Source organism: Triticum aestivum, chromosome 7B (assembly GCF_018294505.1).
Source record: "Triticum aestivum cultivar Chinese Spring chromosome 7B, IWGSC CS RefSeq v2.1, whole genome shotgun sequence".
Classification (NCBI taxonomy): domain Eukaryota; kingdom Viridiplantae; phylum Streptophyta; class Magnoliopsida; order Poales; family Poaceae; genus Triticum; species Triticum aestivum.
This window is the reverse complement of record NC_057813.1, coordinates 248,364,805-248,387,216: the sequence shown is the minus strand read 5'-3', so window position 1 is coordinate 248,387,216 and position 22,412 is coordinate 248,364,805. Positions and strand designations below refer to the sequence as shown.

The 22,412-nt window shown below is 43.6% G+C and overlaps 1 long non-coding RNA gene across 1 annotated transcript; it reads right to left on the bottom strand.

Moving 5' to 3' along the window:
• Nucleotides 1–2,998: 2,998 nt before the first annotated feature.
• Nucleotides 2,999–4,568, bottom strand: LOC123159052 (uncharacterized). Its single transcript, XR_006479459.1, has 2 exons — nt 4,154–4,568; nt 2,999–3,977 (listed from the first exon to the last, which is right to left on the bottom strand). It is a non-coding gene; the product is annotated as an uncharacterized lncRNA (long non-coding RNA).
• Between the last annotated feature and the right edge of the window lie 17,844 nt (nt 4,569–22,412).

Genomic DNA, 22,412 nt, shown 5'->3' with positions numbered 1-22,412 from the left:
CCTTGTAAGCCGAGGAAGCTGAGTACGTTCTGTCCTTAGAAAACTTCCATATAATCGAGTCTTCCACTTCTTCCTCGAGGGCCACCATTGAAACCTTTTCCCAAAGGTCAGCAAATTGCTCAATCTGCGCGAGGGACAGACCGTTGGTGACGTCAATATTTGCGATCCAGAGATTGTTGGCCATGGCTTGCCGGACTGAGGAGTTTTTCTTGCGAGAAAGATGGAAGAGGTCCGGTGCAATGTCACGGGGGCGCAAGCCATTGAGCCACGACGAGTTCCAGAATTGCGCAGTTCGTCCGTTCCCAACAGTGACCGAAGTGGCAGCCGCAAAGAAGTGGCGATCCTCATCAGTACACGGAGTCCCCATGCCAATCCAGGGCTTGCTCCTATCAGTCCATTCGAATCAAAGCCATCGGAGCCGTAGAGCCTTAGCAAACTTGTCCAGATTAAGCACTCCAAGCCCACCCTTTTCCTTAGGTTTGCAGACAAGCTCCCAGTTAACCTTATATTTTCCTCCAGAGACCTTGTCCGAGCCCGCCCAAAGGTATGCACGGCGAATACTATCAATTTTCTTGAGGACCTCCACCGGGATGTCGAGGGGCGTGAGGTGATAGATGGCAATGGTGGTTAGGACAGCCTTAACAAGAACAATACGGCCGGCAGAGGCCACAAGCTTCCTTGCCATGGAGGGAGCTTGCCTGCAATTTTATCCTCAAGGTACTGGAAGTGGATTCGTTTGAGGCGTTTAACAACAAGCGGGAGTCCAAGGTAACGCATTGGGAACGAGGTGCGCACCGCCGGGAAAGCATGAAGAACCTCATCAAGGTTGATGTTGTCGCATCGGATGGGGGCAACCAAACTTTTTGCACAGTTGGTGACAAGGCCAGTTACCGCTCCAAAGGAGGTCAGAGTTGCAGCAAGGAATTGGACATCTTCCTTAATGGGCTTAACAAATATGGCTGCATCGTCGGCATAGAGCGAGGCCCGAACGGGGGAAGATCTGCCACACAAAGGGTGAAGCTGCCCTTGGGTCGTGGCCTTGCAGATGAGGTGGTGGAGCGGATCGATGGCCAAGACGAAGAGTAGGGGAGAGACAGGGTCTCCCTGACGAAGACCACATCCATGCTTTAGGGATCACCCAACACTCCATTGATCAACACCCTCGAAGTGGCTGTAGAGAGCAAAGCTGAAACCCAGTCGCGAAATTTGTCCGGGAATCCAAGGTGCTTCAACAGATCCATGAGGAAGTCCCAACGCACAGAATCGAAAGCCTTTTTGATGTCAAGCTTGAACAATAGCGTCGGGGAGCAGCTGCGATGGAACTTTCTCGCCAAGTTTCTGACGTACATGAAGTTGTCGTGGATGCTTCTCTTTTTGATGAAGGCACTTTGAGCATTTGAGACAAGGTCGTGCATGTGAGGGGCCAGCCGGTTTGCCATCATTTTTGCAATAATCTTCGCGACGGCGTGGATGAGACTAATGGGACGGAAATCCGAGATACACTCCGCCCCATCCTTCTTCGGGATGAGAGCAATGTTCGCCGAGTTGAGCCAGCTTAAGTTTGAGGAGCGCATGTTTGAGAAGTGATTGACAGCAAGCAAGATATCATCTTTTATGATCTCCCAACATGCCTTGAAGAAGGCCCCAGAGTAGCCATCCGGACCCGGTGCTTTGTCGCTGGGGAGATTAAAAATCGCCTTTTTCACCTCCTCCTCTGAGAAGGCAGTCCCCAGATCTGTGAGATCGCAAGCAGGCACCGGGATGTTGTCCCAGTTGATGTCGGTGGTGCGCGGCTGACCACGCTTCGTGACCTCTGAGAAGTGGTTTTGAATGATGGACTTCTTGTGGTCGTGAGAAGTAACCCACCCGTTGTTGTGCCTGAGCCGGTGAATGAAGTTCTTCCTTCGCCTATGGTTAATGCGAAGGTGAAAGAAACGAGTGTTGGCGTCACCGTCTTTCAAGTTCGAGATTCTTGAGCTTTGTCTTTTCCGCGCACGTGGTCTGGATGATACTGCTACATGTATGCCTTGGCATGATACGTCGAGGACCTGCTACAGATTTACGGTCCAGATGCTATCATAAGTGCACAGAGTTCTCCTTCAATTAAGAGTCCATATTTATTACTTGACTGTCCGTAGACTTCTGACAGCTGCAAGAATCAAGCATGGAATCTACTGATATCACTTAATAATAATAGAAAAAGTCCACGTGGAAGTAATTTCTTCAACAGAAAATTCACAAGAGGATTCTTCTATCTTACGAGTTACATCTGAACACCTTGTTCATATTTGCAAGCAAACCATCTGAACACCATGTTCATATTTGCAAGCAAACCATCTGAACACCTTGTGTATATTTCAACGGAAGCACAAACCAGAGTAGCATCATTACCTCTGCATAATATTTAGCTAGCCCAAGCATGAATTTTATGATCTGGATAACACACTTTTAACTTTACATAGCCTGTAGCTCCGAAAACTATTTGTATATTGCAATCAAATTTAGACAAGAACACACTCGGTTTAGCTATGACCAAAACAACTAACTCGCCACGAACCAAGATCAACCACACTATTTATTGGGCATAAGTTACCTGCACATCCGAGAGGTATTGGGCCAGGGAAATTGTTCAGAAAACTGTGGCATGCAGCGCGTACTAGAGCATGCAACCGTGGCTGGCAGAGAGCATGAAGGGGTCATGGTCAAACCAGCGACTCAGACCACCATTAGCAGCGTTGATGTGACCACCACCCAAACCAAGCACCACGTCGTCGAGCCTACCTGCTCTACGGAAAGTTAAAAACACTTAACCCGACACCGAGGCCACACGCCCGCCGTATGCGTTCGCCCCCAAAGGCACCCACTGTCTCCAGCCAGAGAGGTCATCCGTCACCAGGGCCTCTTGCCGAACACACTGAAAAAATCGCATCATGCTTTTTTGCTCTAATGTCAACTTCAGAATTGTGACTTTCATCTTACATTATTAAATTCGATGACAGATTACCAAAAAGGGTTTTCCCTGCTTTGTATTTCAAAGCAATCAACACCGAAAGTACAAATCGCTGGGGCGAGTAGCACAACAAGCCCAAAAGAAAAAGAAGAAGAAACAAATACCTACAGCGGCAGCTCGACAAAGCACGGATGACCCGCCATCGCTGCGCCCACTCGAAACAAACGACCATAGCCCGAGGCTCCGATCCGCCGCGTACCAAGCAGAACCCCCAAGAAGGAATGCGACGCCGACGACGCTGCTGCCCGGACGGGTCCTAGGGTTTTCCCTGACACGCGGAGGGAGTTGGGGGATGGAGAACAACGACACTCTCCAGGAAGGAATGGTGGCACTCGCAGGTGTCACCGCATTTGAGCCGAAGACCGGCAAGGATTTCTTCCACACTCCAAACCCGCCACCCGACCGAACCAAAGCCGACCAGCCAAACCTCCGCCCACCACCTTGCGCCATCTCGGTTGTGCCACGACCCACGCCGTCTCACTACGAACACCACCGCGAGGCCAAGAGATCCGAAGAGAAATGCCAAACGACAGAAGCAGCAGCACCGTTACCGAGCAGGAGGGAACCACCTCCCCCGCCGAGGTGCGGGAGGCCCAGGCTGTCGGCACCGTCGCGGTCGCGTCCGGACGTCCAAGCAAAGCACACCAGGCCATCCACTGCACACTTGTTCATAATGAATTCATAGAGTCAGGACACTTGAATTTACCCCTGACCCTTGGCAGATTTTATTTGCTATACTATACCAAGTAGCCAGGCACAAATAAGGATTCTACCCATCAGGCTCATGTAATAAATCTTTTCAGAATCAATAGTAAATGAAATTTAGAACCTGCGCCTTCATTTATCCAAGATTCCTCACAAAAGTATACAACTGTTACAGCTTCAATTCCCAATTGGGCATTAACATAAACACCCCGTGGGCACTCAGAATGAGATCCAAAGATGAATTACCGAGGTTCACACAAGCCTTGAAATTATGGAAACAATCAGATCAGAAACATAATGGTTACCGGGTAGGAGGAAGGGTCTAGCAACAAAACATGTGATGTGGTGTGAGAGGAGGGGATCGCAGCCGCATGGAGAACAAGGGCAGCGGGCTCACTGTGCCCATGCGTTTGCAAAAAAAAAGGGGAGCGCACGAACCTTACACCCGGAGGCCGTGATGGATGCTCGTCCTTGTACAGTCCTGGCAACCGTGCTCGAGCCTCGAGCCAGAGCTGCCGCGACAACCACCCGCCGGACGCCGCGCTGCCGGACTCCGTGGCCACATGCCTGATCATGACGTCGCTGAGGTCATTGACTTTCCCGCAGAACTAACCCGCTGAGCACCATGCCGTCGACCAGCAAACCAGCCGCCGCCGCCACTCGCCATCAAAACTACCGCTCATCTCGATTGGAATAGGAACGTGGGAGACGGGTCGTGGCGTGGGCTAGCTATCCCAGGAAACGGTTTGTAGCCGATGTGAAGAAGGGGTGAAAGTTTACGTTTGTGTAGATAAAAAGTTACATCGCGTAAGCGATGGAGCCTGGCGGTCAGCCGTAAGGTTACGGCTCACAACATGGGGTGCGACCAGGGGCGCGTTGGATCACTAATAGACTTTCTGTATATATATGTCTGTATTTTGTTTTTATCAACGTCTCTTTCTAAACATGTGGACATGATTATTGATATCGGCTTTCGTTTGAGGACAAGCGAGGTCTAAACTTGCGGGAGTTCATACATTCATTTTGCATTATGATTTCCTATTGTTATTTATATTGTTTTAGTCAATATAACACTTCGTGTAGCAATTCTAATGCCTTTTCTCTCTTAATATGCAAGATTTACATGAAGAGGGAGAATGCCGGCAGCTGGAATTCTGGACGGGAAAAAGCTATGTCAGAGATACCTATTCTGCACATCTCCAAATGAGCTAAAATTTTATGAAGATTTATTTTGGAATAAATAAAAAATACTAGAGTAAAGAAATACCAGAGTGGACCACTCAGGTGCCCACAAGGCACCAGGGCGCGCCCACCCCTGATACTTCTCCAACGTATCTATAATTTTTTATTGTCCCATGCTGTTATATTATCAATCCTGGATGTTTTATATTCATTTTATAGCAGTTTTATATCATTTTTATGACTAACCTATTAGACATAGTGCCTAGGGCTAGTTGCTGTTTTTTCTTGTTTTTTATTTCGCAGAATATCAATACCAAATAAAGTCCAAATGCCACAAAACTTTTTGTAGAATTTTTTTCTACCCAAAAGACACTCAGGAGGCCCAAGAGTTGCACCACAGGAAGCCCATGGGGCCCACTAGGCACCAGGGCGCTCCAGAGGCCCCTAGCATGCCCTGGTCGGCAGTGGGGCCCACGGGAGGCTTCTCCACCGACTGTCAGCTCTATAAATACTCTAAAATCCCAAAAACCCTAGGAGAGTCGAGAGAAAACAGTTTCCGCCGCCGCTAGTTCCAGAACCACGAGATCCAATCTAGAGGCCTTTCCCGGTACTCTGCCAGAGGGGTCAACGATCACGGAGGGGTTCTTCATCATCACCCTTGCCCCTTCGATGATGTGTGAGTAGTTTACTACAGACCTACAGGTTCATAGGTACTAGCTAGATGGCTTCTTCTCTCTTTTTGATGTTCAATACAATGTTCTCCTTGATGTTCTTGGAGATATATTTGATGTAATGACTTTTTGCGGTGTGTTTGTTGGGATCCGATGAATTGCGAGTTTATGATGAGATCTATCTATGAATATTATTTGAGTCTTTGCTAAACTCTCTTATGCATGATTGTTATAGCCTCGTATTTCTTCTCCAAAACTTTAGTTTGGTTTGGCCAACTAGATTGAATTTTTTTGCCATGGGAAGAGGTGCTTTGTGATGGATTCGATCTTGCAGTGCTCAATATCAGTGACAGAAAGAGACATGACACGCATGTATCGTTGCCATTAAGGATAAAAAGATGGGGTCTATTCCTACATGAATAGATCTTGTCTACATCATGTCATCGTTCTTATTGCATTACTCCATTTCATCATGCTTAATACACTAGACGCATGCTAGATAGCGGTCGATGTGAGGAGTAATAGTAGTAGATGCATAATTGTTTCGGTCTACTAATCTTGGACGTGATGCCTATATACATGATCATTGCATTGGATATCATCATAATTATTTACTCTTCTATCAATTGCCCAACAGTAATTTGTTTACCCACTATATGCTATTTTCTCGAGAGAAGACTCTAGTGATATCTATGGCCCCCGGGTCTATTTCCTATCATATTATTTTCAGATCTATTAATCCAAAAACACCTTGCTGCATCTTTTCTTTATTTATTTTATTTTGTGTTTTTGTTAAATCTATTCAACCAATCTCATACAATTTAATCTATCTTAATACCGAGGAGGGATTGATCTTACGCGTTGGGTTGCAAGTATTTGTAATTTATGTGCAGGTACTGTTTACATAGTTTGGGTGCATCCTCTTAGTGGATTGATAACCTTGGTAACATAACTGGGGGAAATACTTACCGTTGTTGTGTTGCATCATCCTCTCCTCTACAGGGAAATACCAATGCATATACAAGCAATCAGGAAGAATTTCTGTCGCCGTCGCCGGGGAGGATCACATCCGGATCTATCAAGTACCCAATCTCAAATATCATCTCCTTGAAATTTATTTTATTTGCCATTTTCCTCTTGTTTTCATCTTCCCCACTTCTAAAAAGTTCTACAACAAAAGTATTTTCCATTTTCCTTTTTACTTGTTTGCTATCTTTGCTTGTGTTGCCATGTGCCTTCTTTTTGCTTGCATCTTCGCTTGCTAAGAATCTATTGATATGGATCCCCATCCACTTGCTAATCTTTTCAAATGACCAAATTATGATGAACGAATTGCTAGTGACTTGAGCGCACTTGATTATCTCTATGAAGTTTTGCTTGAAAATCATGAATCTGAAAATTGTGATGAAGTGTTAAACGAAGAAATTTATAAAGTGGTTCATGATAGCTCCTTGAATGAAAAGCACGATTGCAATGATGTTACTATAAATTCTATTAACGTCAATTATGCTAATAATATGCAAAACCCTAAGCTTGGGGATGCTAATTTTGCTATGTTCACTACTTATTGCAAAGATCATGATTGGGGTGATTCTTCTTATGATCTTGAAAATTCATTTGAACCTCATGATGAATATGTTATTGATAATAATGTTTGCAGTAATATTGGAAGTGGGTTTGGAAGAGTGTCAACTTTAGGTTAAAATAATCCCACATATTTGGAGAGTGTTCAATATTATATTTTTTTTGATAAAAGTGGGTTTGCAGAGGTCATCACTTTAGTTGATGATAATCCCACTATTTTGGAAGAGTCTCAATTTTGCATGCATGTAGATCATGAAGAGAAAATTTTATATGATAGCTATATTGTTGAATTTGATTATGATCCTACATGTAATTATTATGAGAGAGGAAAATATGGTTGTAGAAATTTCATGTTACTAAATTACCTCTCGTTATGTTGAGATTGTCAATGTTTTATTCCTCTCCTTTGCATATGCTAGATATTTCTTGTCTTGTTAATTTGTTTGCTTATAAAATTCCTATGAATAGGAAGTATGTTAGACTTAAATATGTTTTTCACATGTTTTATGATGTTCTCTTTATGTTTCAATTATTATCTTTCATCTGAGCATCAATAAAATCTCAAGCCTATCTTAATGGCTATAAAGAAAGAGCTTGTTGGGAGGCAACCCAATGAATAAAATATATTTTTTCTCTTTTTCTTTCTGTTCTTGAGTGTTCGCACAATTATGCTTCTATTATGATTCTGTTTTTATGTTTTGATTAGTGTTTGTGCCAAGTGAAGCCTTTAGGATCATGTTGGGTGATGGTTGATTTGATCTTATTGAAAAACAGAAACTTTTGCATCCAGTAGCAGAATTTTTAAAAATCACAGAAGCGACAAAAAATTCTGATGTTTTGGGTGCTAGTGTTTCCACAATTCCGAAATCTCTATGTGATGTGCTGCATTTTTTCTTTCTTTATTTTGTGTGTGTGTTTATGTTAGATCTATTCAACCAATCTCATACCATTTAATCTATCTCAATACCGAGGAGGGATTGACAACCCCTCTTACGCGTTGGGTTGCAAGTATTTGTTATTTGTGTGCATGTACATTTTACATAGTTTGGGTGGATCCTCCTACTGGATTGATAACCTTGGTTTCATAACTGAGGGAAATACTTACCGTTGCTGTGCTACATCATCCTCTCCTCTTCGGGGAAATACCAACGCAGATACAAGCAATCAAACCACCACCCCACCTGGCGCACCCTAGTGGCTTGTGGGGCCCCTGACCAGCCCACGGTGCCCATCTTCTGGTATATAAGCCCATTTGACCCAGAGAAAATAAGGAGAGGACTTTCGGGACGGAGCAACTCCGTCTCAAGCCGGAACTTGGGCAGGAGCACTTTTGCTCTCCGACGGAGTGATTCCATCGGGGATACTTCCCTCCGGGAGGGGGAAATCCAAGCTATCGTCATCACCAACAACCCTCTCTTCATGGGAAGATCAATCTTCATCAACATCTTCACCAACACCATCTCATCTCAAACCCTAGTTAATATCGTTTATTCAATCTTTGTATCAAAACCTTAGATCGGTACCTGCGGTTTGCTAGTAGTGTTGATTACATCTTGTAGTTGATGCTAATTGGTTTATTTCATGGAAGATTATATGTTCAGATCCATTATGCTATTCAATACCTCTGTGATCTTGAACATGAATATGATGTGTGAGTAGTTACTTTTGTTCTTGAGGACATGGAAGAAGTCGTGTGAATTTGGTATTCGTTCGATATTTTGATGATATGTATGTTGTCGATTCCCTTAGTGGTGTTATGTGAACGTCGACTACATGACACTTCACCATCTTTGGGCCTAAGGTAATGCATTGTGGAGTAGTAATTAGATGATGGGTTTCTAGAGTGACAGAAGCTTAAACCCTAGTTTATGCGCTATTCCGTAAGGGGCTGATTTGGATCCATATAACTGGTACAGCGAGCTGCTATACAAACGGTTTTTAGCCCCTTTCTGCGACAGAGATACGTCTCCAATGTATCTATAATTTTTTATTGTTCCATGCTATTATATTATCTGTGTTGGATGTTTTATATGCATTAATATGCTATTTTATATTATTTTTGGGACTAACCTATTAACCCAGAGCCCAGTGCCAGTTTCTGTTTTTTTCTGTTTTAGAGTTTTGCAGAGAAGGAATACCAAACGGAATAAAGCTTTCGCGATGATCTTTCTTGGACTAGAAGCAAACCCGGAGACTTGGAGATGAAGTCGGAGGAGCCTTGAGGCGGCCACAAGGGTGGAGGGAGCGCCCAGGGGGGGTAGGGTGTGCCCCCCGCCTTGTGGGCCCCTTGTGGGTTTTCGGACCTAATTTTTTCGCCCATATATACTCTTATACCCCAAAACCTTCAGGGGAGCCACAAAAACACTTTTCCACCGCCACAACCTTCTGTACCCGTGAGATCCCATCTAGGGACCTTTTCCGACATCCCGCCGGAGGGGGATTCAATCACGAAGGGCTTCTACATCAACACCATTGCCCTTCCGATGAAGCGTGAGTAGTTTATCACAGACCTACGGGTCTATATCTAGTAGCTAGATGGCTTCTTCTCTCTCTCTTTGATTCTCAATACCATGTTTTCCTCGATGTTCTTGGAGATATATTCTATGTAATACTATTTTGCGGTGTGTTTGCCGAGATCCGATGAATTGTCGATTTATGATCAGATTATCTATGAATATTATTTGAATCTTCTTTGAATTCTTTTATGCATGATTTGATATCTTTGCAAGTCTCTTCAAATTATCGTTTTAGTTTGGCCTACTAGATTGGTTTTTCTTGCAATGGGAGAAGTGCATAGCTTTGGGTTCGATCTTGAGGTGTCCTGTCCCAGTGACAGTAGGGGCAGCAAGGCATGTATTGTATTATTGCCATCGAGGATAAAAAGATGGGGTTTTCATCATATTGCTTGAGTTAATTCCTCTACATCATATCATCTTGCTTAATGCACTACTCCGTTCTTTCTAAACTTAATACTCTAGATGCATGCTGGATAGCGGTTGATGTGTGGTGTAATAGTAGTAGATGCAAAATCATTTCGGTCTACTTGACATGGACATGATGCCTATGTTCATGATCATTGCCTTAGATATCATCATAATTGTGCGCTCCCCTATCAATTTCTCGGTAGTAATTTGTTCACCCACCGTATTATTTGCTATCTTGAGAGAAGCCACTGGTGAAACCTATGGCCCCGAGTCTCTTTTCCATCATATTAGTTTCCGATCTACTATTTTGCAATCTTTTACTTTCCGATCTATAAAACAAAAATACCAAAAATATTTACTTTACCATTTATCTATCTCTTTTAGATCTCACTTTTGCAACTAACCGTGAAGGGATTGACAACCCCTTTATCGCGTTGGGTGCAAGTTTGTTTGATTGTTTGTGCAGGTATTCAGTGACTTGTGCATTGTCTCCTACTGGATTGATACCTTGGTTCTCAAACCGAGGGAAATACTTACTCTACTTTGCTGCATCACCCTTTCCTCTTCAAGGGAAAAACCAACGCAAGCTCAAGAGGTAGCATACAACATTTTAAACCTTCGCCAAGTGAGTGTGGGCGATAGGGGGGATCCTTCCCACACGACCCACAAACCATCGGGGATAGGGAGTAGGAATGCATACATTTTCCTGAACAAAGCGTATGCGATGCCTGCACCTATCCCAAATGCGATTTTTCACACAACTGTTTGTGATATATCTAATATCCCAAATGCTCCATCCTTGCTACTCGTGTGTGCTAGCATTACCATCGCAGTCGAACTTGTGTGGTTTACCTAAAACTAGGCGCAGTCCAGGCACATTCCAGGCACGCACTAAACTGGCTCCATGTTTACGATACCTGACACATCACAAATAGTTCACGATTGTAAACCATGTATGATAGGTCGACAATCACACACATTTAGTTTTCCTGCACCATTTGTGATATTTTCTAACATCACACACACTTTGCAAAAGGCAACTGTATGCATGGTTACACATGTTTCCTCTCCGTGGATCGTGTCAGATTCTGATGTATATCACACACGCTGTGCTTTATAGACAGTGTGCGCCGTAATGACCCGCAGAGCGTAATTTCACCTAATTTAATGGCTTCTATTTAAAATTGTACCTAATTTGAATTTGCAAGTACACTATAGCTTTATTCATATACATCAGTTTCAAGCAACCAATGCATTATTCGATTCACAGGTACGTATCACTACAAAAAAATACACTTCCGTGATGATACGTGTTTGTCACAGTAGGTCGCGTTTTTTGTCATGCATGCACATCCATGACGATTTTATGATAGAATCAAGATAGTCATACATGTGCTGTCGTAGAAGTGTTCCATGACATTACCAAAATTATCATCACGGAAATGTCCACTTCCATGACGATAAATCGCGCGTCACAGAAGTGCTTTCGTCAAGGGTGACCGACATGTGGCATCCACCATAACGGAACGCCGTTAAGCTATCAGGTCGGATTTTGGATCTGATAACCCGTTAACAGCCCTGACCAATGGGAAATTTCCACATGTAAAATTCTGATTGGCCAAAGGGAACACCTATCAGCTCGTCAGTGGGCCAGATGTCGCCCATCCATTGGAGGAGACATGCCTATGATACGTCGACACGTGGTTGGGCCCAACAAAGGCCCATATAGGTTAAAAAGGCCAGCCCAGTCAAAGGCCCGTAGAACTTAATCAGGTACTAGTGGGCCAACCCAATAACGGCCTGCTTAATAAAGGCCCATTTACGGCCTGAAGCCAGACCTGGCCCGTTAATTGTTCGCCCAATATTTGGGCCCATTTACAGCCCGAAGCCAGATCTGGATCATTAATTGTTTGCCCAATATTTGGGCCCATTTGCGGCCCGAAGCCAGATCTGGCCCGTTAATTGTTCGCCAAATATTTGGGCCCAACTATAGCCCAGTGACTTTCGGCCTGTTAGAGGCCTGATGTAGACATGGGCCCATTTCAGCCCGGTGTGACTTTCGGCCTGGGAATGGCCCGTGCTGCCCATAGGCCATATATGGTCCGGCAGGACATCGGGCCCACTAACAGCCCGTGCTAAAGGTGGCAACAGTTAAGCCCAATGTGACTTTGGGCCTGGTAAAGGCCTGTCGCATAATTCGGCCCGTTGATGCATGTACTAAGCTTTCGGCCTCTTAAAGGCCCATGATATCAGTGGGCCAACTAAGGCCCGAGATATGTTTCGGCCTGGTAACGGCCCGTGAGCTAACTGGGCCCAAAACGACCCGGTCTACATTTCGGCCTACTGAAGGCCCGTCGATGACTAGTGAAAATTGAGGCCCAACATGCATTTTGGCCTACTAAAGGCCCGTGGTTTCATCTCGGCCATAACAGGTCAGTACAATATTCAGCCTGTTAATGGCCCAACGCTACCTGGGCCAAACTAAGCGTTGGGTCGACAAAAGGCCCAACTAAAATATAGGCCGGTGTAAGTTTGGGCCTGACGCAATGTGTGAAGGCCCCAATCATTCGGGCCCAAGAAAGATGCAGGCCGACCCAATTGTGGCCCGCTAAAAACCTGGCCCGTTAGAGTCGAATGTTTCGGTCCGGTCGACTACATCTGATTTTTTTTTCAGATAGAGAATGATGGCACTAACTAGTAGGAATTAAGAACAAACCTACTCTATACAATAAAGAAATTATGGCATAGTAACTAAGAATAAACCTACACTATACAATAAAGGATTTAAGGTATATTACATCCACTGGGCATTGAAGTTCGCCACCAGTGATCATAAAGCGCAACAAAGAAGCAGATTACAAAAACTAGGCACCATTGCAGCGTAACAAAATAATACTGAACCGAGACCACTTCCAAGACAGTTCAAGAAAGGTTAGCCTTGCGGGGGAACTGCTGCGCAAGCTGCTGAGCAAGGCTGTGAGACCGGCCTAGCATGTCGGTCATAGCTTCCAGGTGTAGCTGTTTAGCGATGAGGTTCTCATTGGTGTTCTCCGCAATCTTTATTAGAGATAGGACTTCAAGTCGAAGTTGAGTTGCAGAATGCCTTTCTGCTAGAACTTGGGACTGAAGAAGTCGAACTAATTTAGACAACGAATTCTGTGAGCTTGTCTAACTGTTAGTCTCAAGTAACTTGAACACTGCATCAAGACAAGACTTTGGGGTTGTCTCGCTATCTTCAAGATGTTTTGCCTTCTTTGCTGCAATACATGTTGGGTTTCTCTCACAGCCTTCAGCAGACTTGTGCACGCCATCAGGCATATCACCCTGAAACAAAGCAGAGAGATGACAGGTTTTGCACGTGTATAAACAAACATGATAACTGTTCTATCAATTCTATCCAATTTCAAATTAGAAAATAAAGAGTAAGTTCTGAATATCAATAGCATAATTTGACATTGTTCATAATGCGGGGAGCTTCACCACACTACTGGATTACCATGTCAACATAACAAGCATAGATGAAGGGCAAAGAAAATCATTGTATCTATTTTGGATAATGTGCATGGCATGTTGTTCATATCATTAGCCACATCAGTAAGATAAAACAGGAGATGACAAGGTGCAAACGTGGGCTGCTTCACCACACACTGGATTATAGATCCACAAAACCAAGCATACATATAGGGAGTATTAAGTAATGTGCATGGTATGAATAAGGAATTTGGTTTTACAAGTAAAACTTAGAATTTATGGTTCTTACGAACATGCATTTTGGTAGAAACAACAAACTAAACAAAAGTAAATGATAGGGAGTATGAGCAAATTAAACAGCAATTGAGGATAAAGGCTTTACAAGGACTGACTTACATTAACAGTTAACACCGGCTTTATAATGCCCTTCTCCATGTCAAGGGAAGGATAACTCAAGAATTTCAGCACAAAATCTTCTTCATAAGCATTGCCTGTACTCTACATTTTGTAGAGAGTAATTATAGATATGATAATACTAGAAGGGATAGAGGATAATGAAGATAAGATGCATATTGATGCTACATAATCAACTACCAATCCCTGGAAGTACAAGCGTTACAGGACAAAATGTACTGACAAGAGCAATGGGCTACACTTCTGCACTGGCATTGTCTGTGTATTCTACTTGTTGGTAAGATTAAATATAGATCTGATCTTTTTTAGTAAATGGTGGGCGAGGGAGATAAGATGCAGAATGCTACAAAATGAACCAATCCCTCTTCCCATAATACAAGAGTGTTTTGAACACTGGTGTACTGTACAAAATGTTCTTATATTATGGGACGGAGGGAGTAGCTGTTAATGTAAGTACAGTGATAGACCATGTTCAGTCCTTACAAGAGGACTGCAGAGCTAAACCTCTTCAAAAGCATTGGGTTGATTCTAAATTTGTGTAAGAGTCCATACAGATCTTATAATGTCCACCAAATGGTCGATTATGAGGCTAACATGTGCAGTGATGCTACATAATCAAACAGCTATGAAAGTAAGTATGGTCGTACAGGGCAAGAGGTACTCACAAGAGCAATGCAGTGTGTAGTATAGTTGCGAGATTCTGTGGTCCCTTGAGAACGAATGTTCTTCTGCTAACAGTTTTCGTACAAGTGAGACATTAAGGCAAATGCCGAAATGTACTTCAAATTGTGATGTGATATCATAGACAGTACCTTACGCTGCAGCCGAGACCAATGTGTAACAAGATTATTCCAATAACCGTCGGATAAATGTAGCACCGGAGACTTTACAGAAATTTCGTTCAGAGGCTTGCCATCGAAGTGCGCTTGCCTTAGGTAGGAACGATACTTCATCAACGAGTGCTTGAAAAGCGCAACCAACCCTTGCTCGTCATCACAATCCAGTTTTCTCCTCGCCTATTTAAAAGAATGAAATCTTGTGTCTTCTGTCAGCAGAAACATATGCAGTAATGACCATGAATAACATTAGTACATTACTTACGCGTAATTTGCAGAGGAAGACTGGAAATTGTTTCGTGTCTGCGGTATAATCTTTCCATGAAGGAAAGATGCGCACCAAGTTCCTGACAACAACATAAGCTTCGTCTTCTAAACTAGTAAGAAATGGAACAGGGGTCCTATTTGCTGCAATTGGGGCTCTCTCTGGTTCGGAAAGGGATTTGGCAACTGGATTTGGTGTACTCTTTGCAGGAATGGGGGTTTTGCGTCATACAGCTGGTGCTATGTCAACTGGCATAATCATACTGTTTGCTGCAGTTGGGGTCTGCTGAGTTGGGGCATCAGAAATGACCAGTGTAGTAGGGCTAGAGTCTGCTAGAGTTGGGGTATTTTATGGGTCAGGTGATATTGCAACTACACCTAATGGGCTATTTGATTTATCAGGTGCCACTACCTTTTCCAAATACTTTGCTTGTGCTCCTCCACGATCAGCAATCGCCCTCTTCCTTTTGAACGCCTGATACACAAGAACATCATTTGAATGGATAAATATGGTATTATGACAGATGGAATATGTACTGAAAATGGATAGGCAGGGCGTATTCACATACACGATGTGTAAACTAAGCTAATGGCAGTTCAACAAAGTAGAAGCAATGCAAAGCATCAGTTGCAAGATATGTGTGAGCAATGTAACCTTGGAAAGTTAGAGCAAGTACCTTGATGGGTGAATAAGATAGGGCATCTTCCTCTGACTCCTCCACTAGGGAGCTACATTGAGTTAGGTCTCCCTCTAGCTCAGAATCACTGTTAGGATCATATTCTGAGCATGAATCTGTACGTGGAGAGCGTTTGCATTGCATTGCATCTAGACTTGATTTCAGTCCCTTAATGCCAAGTTTGACAGCCATGGCATTGTTCTGCTTTATTCTTTTCATGTGCGCAAGCTCATAATCATTATGATGCTGTTCAGAATCTGAGATTCATGAAAACATAAAAAGTAGTCAGATTATCTATGGAATGCATTACAGATTCAACTCGGAGAGTGTCTCCCTATAAACCCCTGCATATGCAAAGTTCACCTCCCCAACCGTGCTGACCAGACCACACACGGAAATACAAACCCCTTATGTCTCTATAACAGGCAGGCACACATTTCAAAACTGAAGTAGGAACATTAGAATCATATGAAATTCGTATTTGAACAAATAAACTAAGCAATTATGAGTGGCGTAATGTTTACTTCAAGGGTGGAGTGTTGGTAGTGCGACACAAAGCAAGTAGGCAGATTGTATTCCATGTAAAAGATCGAAACCTATGTAAAAGCTGGAAATGACACTTTCTTTCTATACAATGCAATGTTCGTCACCCACACATGATGGAAGAGATCACATAGAGAAATACTATTCACTCATGTCTACGGTCCCAGTATTTAGAAACAAGGTGGTCCACCCTAAAAGAATATTGACAACAAATATGACAAGGCAAGCATAGATGTAGTGAAACAATCATTTACGTGTGAGCTTATTAGGACAAGTATGCAGAATTGTAACTGCAGTAAGAGACCGTCCAAAATCTGAATGAAGAAGTTTGTCTAGCACTTATTGTTTGCAACTAATCGACGTGAATAATTGGATATTATATCCAATGAGTAAGAAAGACAAGTAAAATTGTCAACAAACCTGGCTTGCAGTAGTAATCTGGGTCAATGTCACTACGACCAATAATCCAAAATGACTAGTTTCTGTTCCGAGGGCTGGAATTTTGAAAACCCTGTGAACTTTAGAGGTACTAAATATTACCGAAATACATCTGAACCATTAAGTGTAGGTAGCACTGAGCACACAACAAACCCTAATGACAGTCCTGCCTAATGAGTAATGAATCAATTATAAAATGGGTGATGAGGAGTGGCTGCTGAGTGTTGAGGACGTATCTCAGGATAAATCAGGTTGGCTTGGTGGGTGCTGCAGGCCTGAGCCCTGAACGGACTGGGAAGGTAAGCACGGTGGTGCGCCCGGGAAGCGGTGACGCTGTTGGGCGAGCGGCTCCTGGCCTCCTATTAGTCCAACGTCTCCTCCTAGAGTCATGCCGTCCGGGGGCGACAAGTCGCCGGCGAGGCAGGCGGCTGGGGGCGAGTAGAGATCGGAAGCGCGCAGCAGAACAGAGGGGAATCGGTGCCTGGGACGACCCAAAATCCCAGGGTGGGCTGGCCCACCGTGGGCACCCTGTAGAGATACACACCCGAGCGGCGAACATGCATTTTCAAAACTAATTTAGGAACATTTAGCTGACCAATTAAACAACTCTGTTTTAATAATATCAGATTCGTATTTGAACAACTAATCTTGTTTAGCTTGATGGGTGGAGCAGTGTTATTATGACATGAAGCACATATTCTGATCGTATAGTGATAATAAAAGGGGGAAACTCTAAGCATATTTATTTTAGTAAAAGAGGGTTTCCCCTCTGATTTCTATTAAAGAAACCACCACGGAACCAACATGATCAATTAAACCCTAAGCATGATCAATTAAACCGTATTATGGCTGTGCCATGGCAGATTTGAAGCTGCAAAATGGAGAAATGATATTTAGCATCCATTGTTTGCTTCGAACTAAGAACTAAATTCTAAGAGCTGAAAAGAAAGTAGAGTAACCAAGTTAAGATCTATTTTCTGGTTGAGATCAAAAAGTTAAGGAGATATGAAGTACCACCTCTCTTGCGGCATCGTGTAGGCATCGGGGGTGCGATGGCCGTCGGTGGCGTTGAAGCAGATCTGCGACAGTAGACGGGTGCATCGAGGGATAAGTCCCGTTGTGGTGGAAGAGAAGGTCGTGTGAGCGGCCCCGACAAAGAGGACGACGGCGCCGATGAAGCGAGAGGACGCGATGCAAGGCTATTGGTCCATTGCCGTGGATGAGAAACGTCCATCTCTAGCAGTGGACGACGCGGTCTTGGTAGGCGCTCCGGCATGGTGGAGGACGGTGGCGATGGATGTGGTGGAGGACAGCGGCGATGGATGGGGTGGCGGATGGAGGCTGGTGTGGGGATGGGGCGTTCTAGCGCGGATGGTGTATGAATGGGAAAATGGATGGAGAGGTACGGGGAACCATGTTTTTGGGACGCGCCTGTCTGAAATATGGGAAAGTTACGAACTTAGCCCCCGTTTAAAATTTGGACGTCTCGTCGGTTCGGGATAGATCAGTAATCTCGCATCTCACCAATATTTGCCCACAGCGATTTCGTGCGAGGAGAGGGTGGTTGGCGCCCATGGTTGGCACCCACGGTGTATTAATGGGGCTGACAGGTAGGGCGGTTGTGTCACGTCTGAGTGAAGTTACAAACCTGCCCCTATTGAAAATATTTGCCTACATCGATTTCGGCCGAGTCGAGTTTGTTTTGCCGCCCACCGTGTATGAATGGGGAATGGAAGGAGAATCAGAGGTCTTTCGGACGAGCTTGAATCAAATGTGTTTTGCCGCCCATGTTTGACGCCCACCGTGTCGGAATGGGCTCAGAGGCGGTCGTGTCACGTCTAATTGAAGTTACTAACCTACCCCTATTTAGAGCAGTGGAAATCGGGCTGATGGATTGTCCGTGTAATGGGTAGACAGTAATTTCCATCTCCCAAACACTTGGCTTCGGGCAGCCGACGTGGGAGTGGACGTTTTGCTGCTTCTTTTGAATTTTGGGACAATAAGCATCCACGTTTACCCTGGCAACTAAATTCGAATCCATTTTGTATTCCTATATGAATCTTTATAAATCATTCTATGTGTTTTTATATATCTTCAAAAGGACGACAAAGATGTATTCCACTGTCATATATGAATATGGTTTACAAATGCCGATACTCAAATTCAGAAACTAGAATCCAGTTTAAGGTGAATTCGAATATTTGGGACACCTCATGTCCAACTCAAATGTCACACGCAACATAATGTGTACTCCCATTTAGATATGTACACAAGCGATGTATCAAGATTCAAATACCGAGTCAATCAACCAAGAATGTATAGAACTAACAGACATATAAACACTTGTAGATTATATGGATCAATAATATCAACTAACATACATAAGCCAGGCCGCTGTACTTTTTTTGGCTACAACAACATCCTTTTTTTAGCTAGCATCTTGGCCCTTTCCGACGCGTGCCACTTATGGTTCATCTATACTACTACTATTGTTGAATGCACATTCAGCCCGATTGGCATATTTGTAGGTCTGGCCAACAATCCAAATGAAATGTCTCCGAGTCTTATCAATTGATACAGACTTGTGCTCAAATAAAATTACAAACCAAAAAAAAACAATTATTACATGATCTCTAAAACAAATGGTTTGATTGATTACATGAACAGACAACACAAAGGTTATTCAACTATGGAAAGAACATTTCACCTATGATTTACCAAGTAGGAATTTAATTTCCTTTTTTCCTTCAGGACCTTAACAATCTGGCCAGTCTCAGCTTGCTTCGTTTTGAAATCCACCAAATATTTAATGGTTGTCTTGAGTACTGCTTGTGATTGTGTTGTTTGCTTCCTCAACATGTCAACTTCATCTCCAAGTGCAGAAGCAGAATCTCTTCCTACCACTAGTTTAGCCTCTAGAGCATCAGCAGTTGGCAATTCATAATGCACGATTGGGCCAGTGCCACTGCTGTGGGATGATGCAAGTCCATGGGGACCTCGCTCTTTGATCTTGGGCTAACCTGTTTTGCCATTAAAGTTCCGATTGGATTCAGAAAAGTTGAAGTTAGCAAAACATCTCAACTTGGAGTTATAATAGCAAACCAGTTAAACAAACAAGGAATTAAAGAGTTTCAATTGGATGCTGAAAAGTAGTTATTAACATCATTGTAACCCGCTGTTGCAGCAGCAAAGCAGTTAAACAAACAAGTAGATATTTAAGTTAAGGCAAAAGGTAATTCTTAACAGTAAGTATCAAACAGATAGATAGACGCAGTCTACAATATGATTAACAGGCTGTGCCATTATGTAATCAGTAGCAAACTAAATTAAGCCAAGCAACGTAATTGAACAATTTTGCAATAAGTGGCTAACTAAAATTCCGAGAAGCAGGTAACTGAACTTACGCTAGTTCTTTGTACAGGCACACTGCAACTTCTTTTTCGCTTACAAGGTTGTACGAAGGAGTCCATGGCATCAATTGCTTGGATACGCAGTCCCAATACTTCTTTCTTCCCACACTGCATGGGTAAGTCGAATGGTTAATCTGGTAAGATGGTGCGTCCTTGATATGTTATATGAGGACGTGTAGTCAGACTAGTTGTAGCCAAACACATCACACTAGCTTTTACTGTATATTTCATGCGATTACTTTTGGCATATCGAGATCTAAGAAATCTACAATAGGATGAAAAGACTTGCATCCTTCACATTATTGGCAAACTCAGTTATAGAAACAAGCAATTCAACCATTCTATGGGTAAATCAAAAGCGCCACTGGAATATTTTTCACTATCCAATCATACACGCAAAAAGGGGCGACGCCACCATAGGGGCTGGTATGGGCGGCCGCCTCAGGTGGCTGGAAAGTGTGCACCTAGTTTGAGTCGTCTAGGTTGGCCCTCGCTAGTTTTGTTCGTCCCAACGCACGAGCAGGCAATGTAAAAAATGAAAAAAAATGTTTCAATTTGGATGGGCCAATAACATAAGTGCAAGGCAGGCCCTATAGCAGGCTCGCGGCCCAAACGAGCGCCCCCCATATCGATCGACAACAGGAAAAATCCCAATTCATTCGCTCCAGCCTCCAGTCTGGTTCGCTCCTAACCTAGCCGCCGCTGGACAGACCACAACACTTCCTCGTGCCCTCGTTGAAGGGCGGTCGCCGGGCTTCAAGCGAACAGAAGGACAAAAAGATGAAGATCCAACCCTGGGTGTAGCCTGCGTGGGAGGCAGCGGCGGCAGCACGGGCATGGCATCGAGCCTGCGCAAACGAACAGTCGCAGCTTGCAAGAGTAGCATGCGCAACGAGCAGGTACATCACATCCCTGATTATATCTAATTCAACTCTTCAATTTCTGGCCAATAGTTAAACCTAACGGTGTTGTAAAACTGCTTGTATGTAGGGAATCTATGAGAAAATGAACCAATTTCTACTTATTTTATAACTCCCCCAATCAATACTGAACTGACTGAATCTGATGTATCTAATCAAGTTTCCGGTGCAAACATACAAGCTCATGTTGTTCTTGAGCTTGAAGTGTCTAATGAACAGACTGCTAATGAAGGATTTGATGCAAACATTTTACATGCTCCTGGTGATGAACATATAGTGTCTAATGAGGGATCTAATGCATGCATTTTGCAAGCTCATTGAAGGTTTTAGTGTCTAATGATGATCTACTATGTTGAGAGAGACAGAGATTTGCAGGCATTGATGACAGCAAATTATAGTGCATTTTCATAGCTTGAGGAAATGTCAAGGCCATCTACTAGAAAGTCCCCGTATCATGACAACATAGCATAAATACTTTTCTAATCTGTTGTTTGAAACTATTGGCATACTTGTGCAGGATAGATATATTGATATGCAGTTTGCGCACTGGTTATATGTGCAATTACACTTCGATATTTTCAGCCAAAGAATGAATAATTCAAGCAGGTACAAACCATGTTTGTAGTCCTTGTACACCATGTTGCATTTTGTGTTTTTTGGTGCTTGCATCATTTAGTGTTTATAATCTGAACTACTTTGGATCATTAGCTGGTTTTCAAAGTGCATGTAGCTTCACATTTCCCAAGTTATGTTGATTTCCGGAGTGCAAGTGCCTTCATATTTTTAAGTTAAATGTTCACCCCTGATAACTTGAATTCTTGGATCAGCCACTACACACAAATCATACACGAATGCCAGTACGAATTAAATGAAATGCAAGGACTTACGCTAGCTCGTTGTACAGGCTCACTGCAGCTCTGCTTGTGCTTGGGATGTTCCATGTACAAGTCCATGTTACCACTTGCTTGGATGTGCAGGCCTTGTGCTCCTTGCATTCCCCTCTGCATTTTTGACACGGCGAATGGTTGATCAAATAAGAGGAATTGACCTTGATGTTGTACCGGAGGACAGATACTTACAAGGTTATACGGGTGTGCAGGATGTGTACCAGATCCCGTAGCGCCGTCATGCTTCGCTAAAAATGGATTTGCTTGTTTCAGATGATATCTCCAGAAGAAATAAGAGTTAAAGTCAGAGTTGCATAGGCGTGTAAGCTAAGAGAGCAGTGAAAGGATATCCAAACATCGTCGGAACAGTGCACAAGGGAGTGATGTGTGGATACCTAGTTCGGGCCGGCGTTTGGGCATGCTCGCCTAGCTAGAGTGCGGGTCACTTCAGAGCCATTGAGGGTGATGCGCTGGCG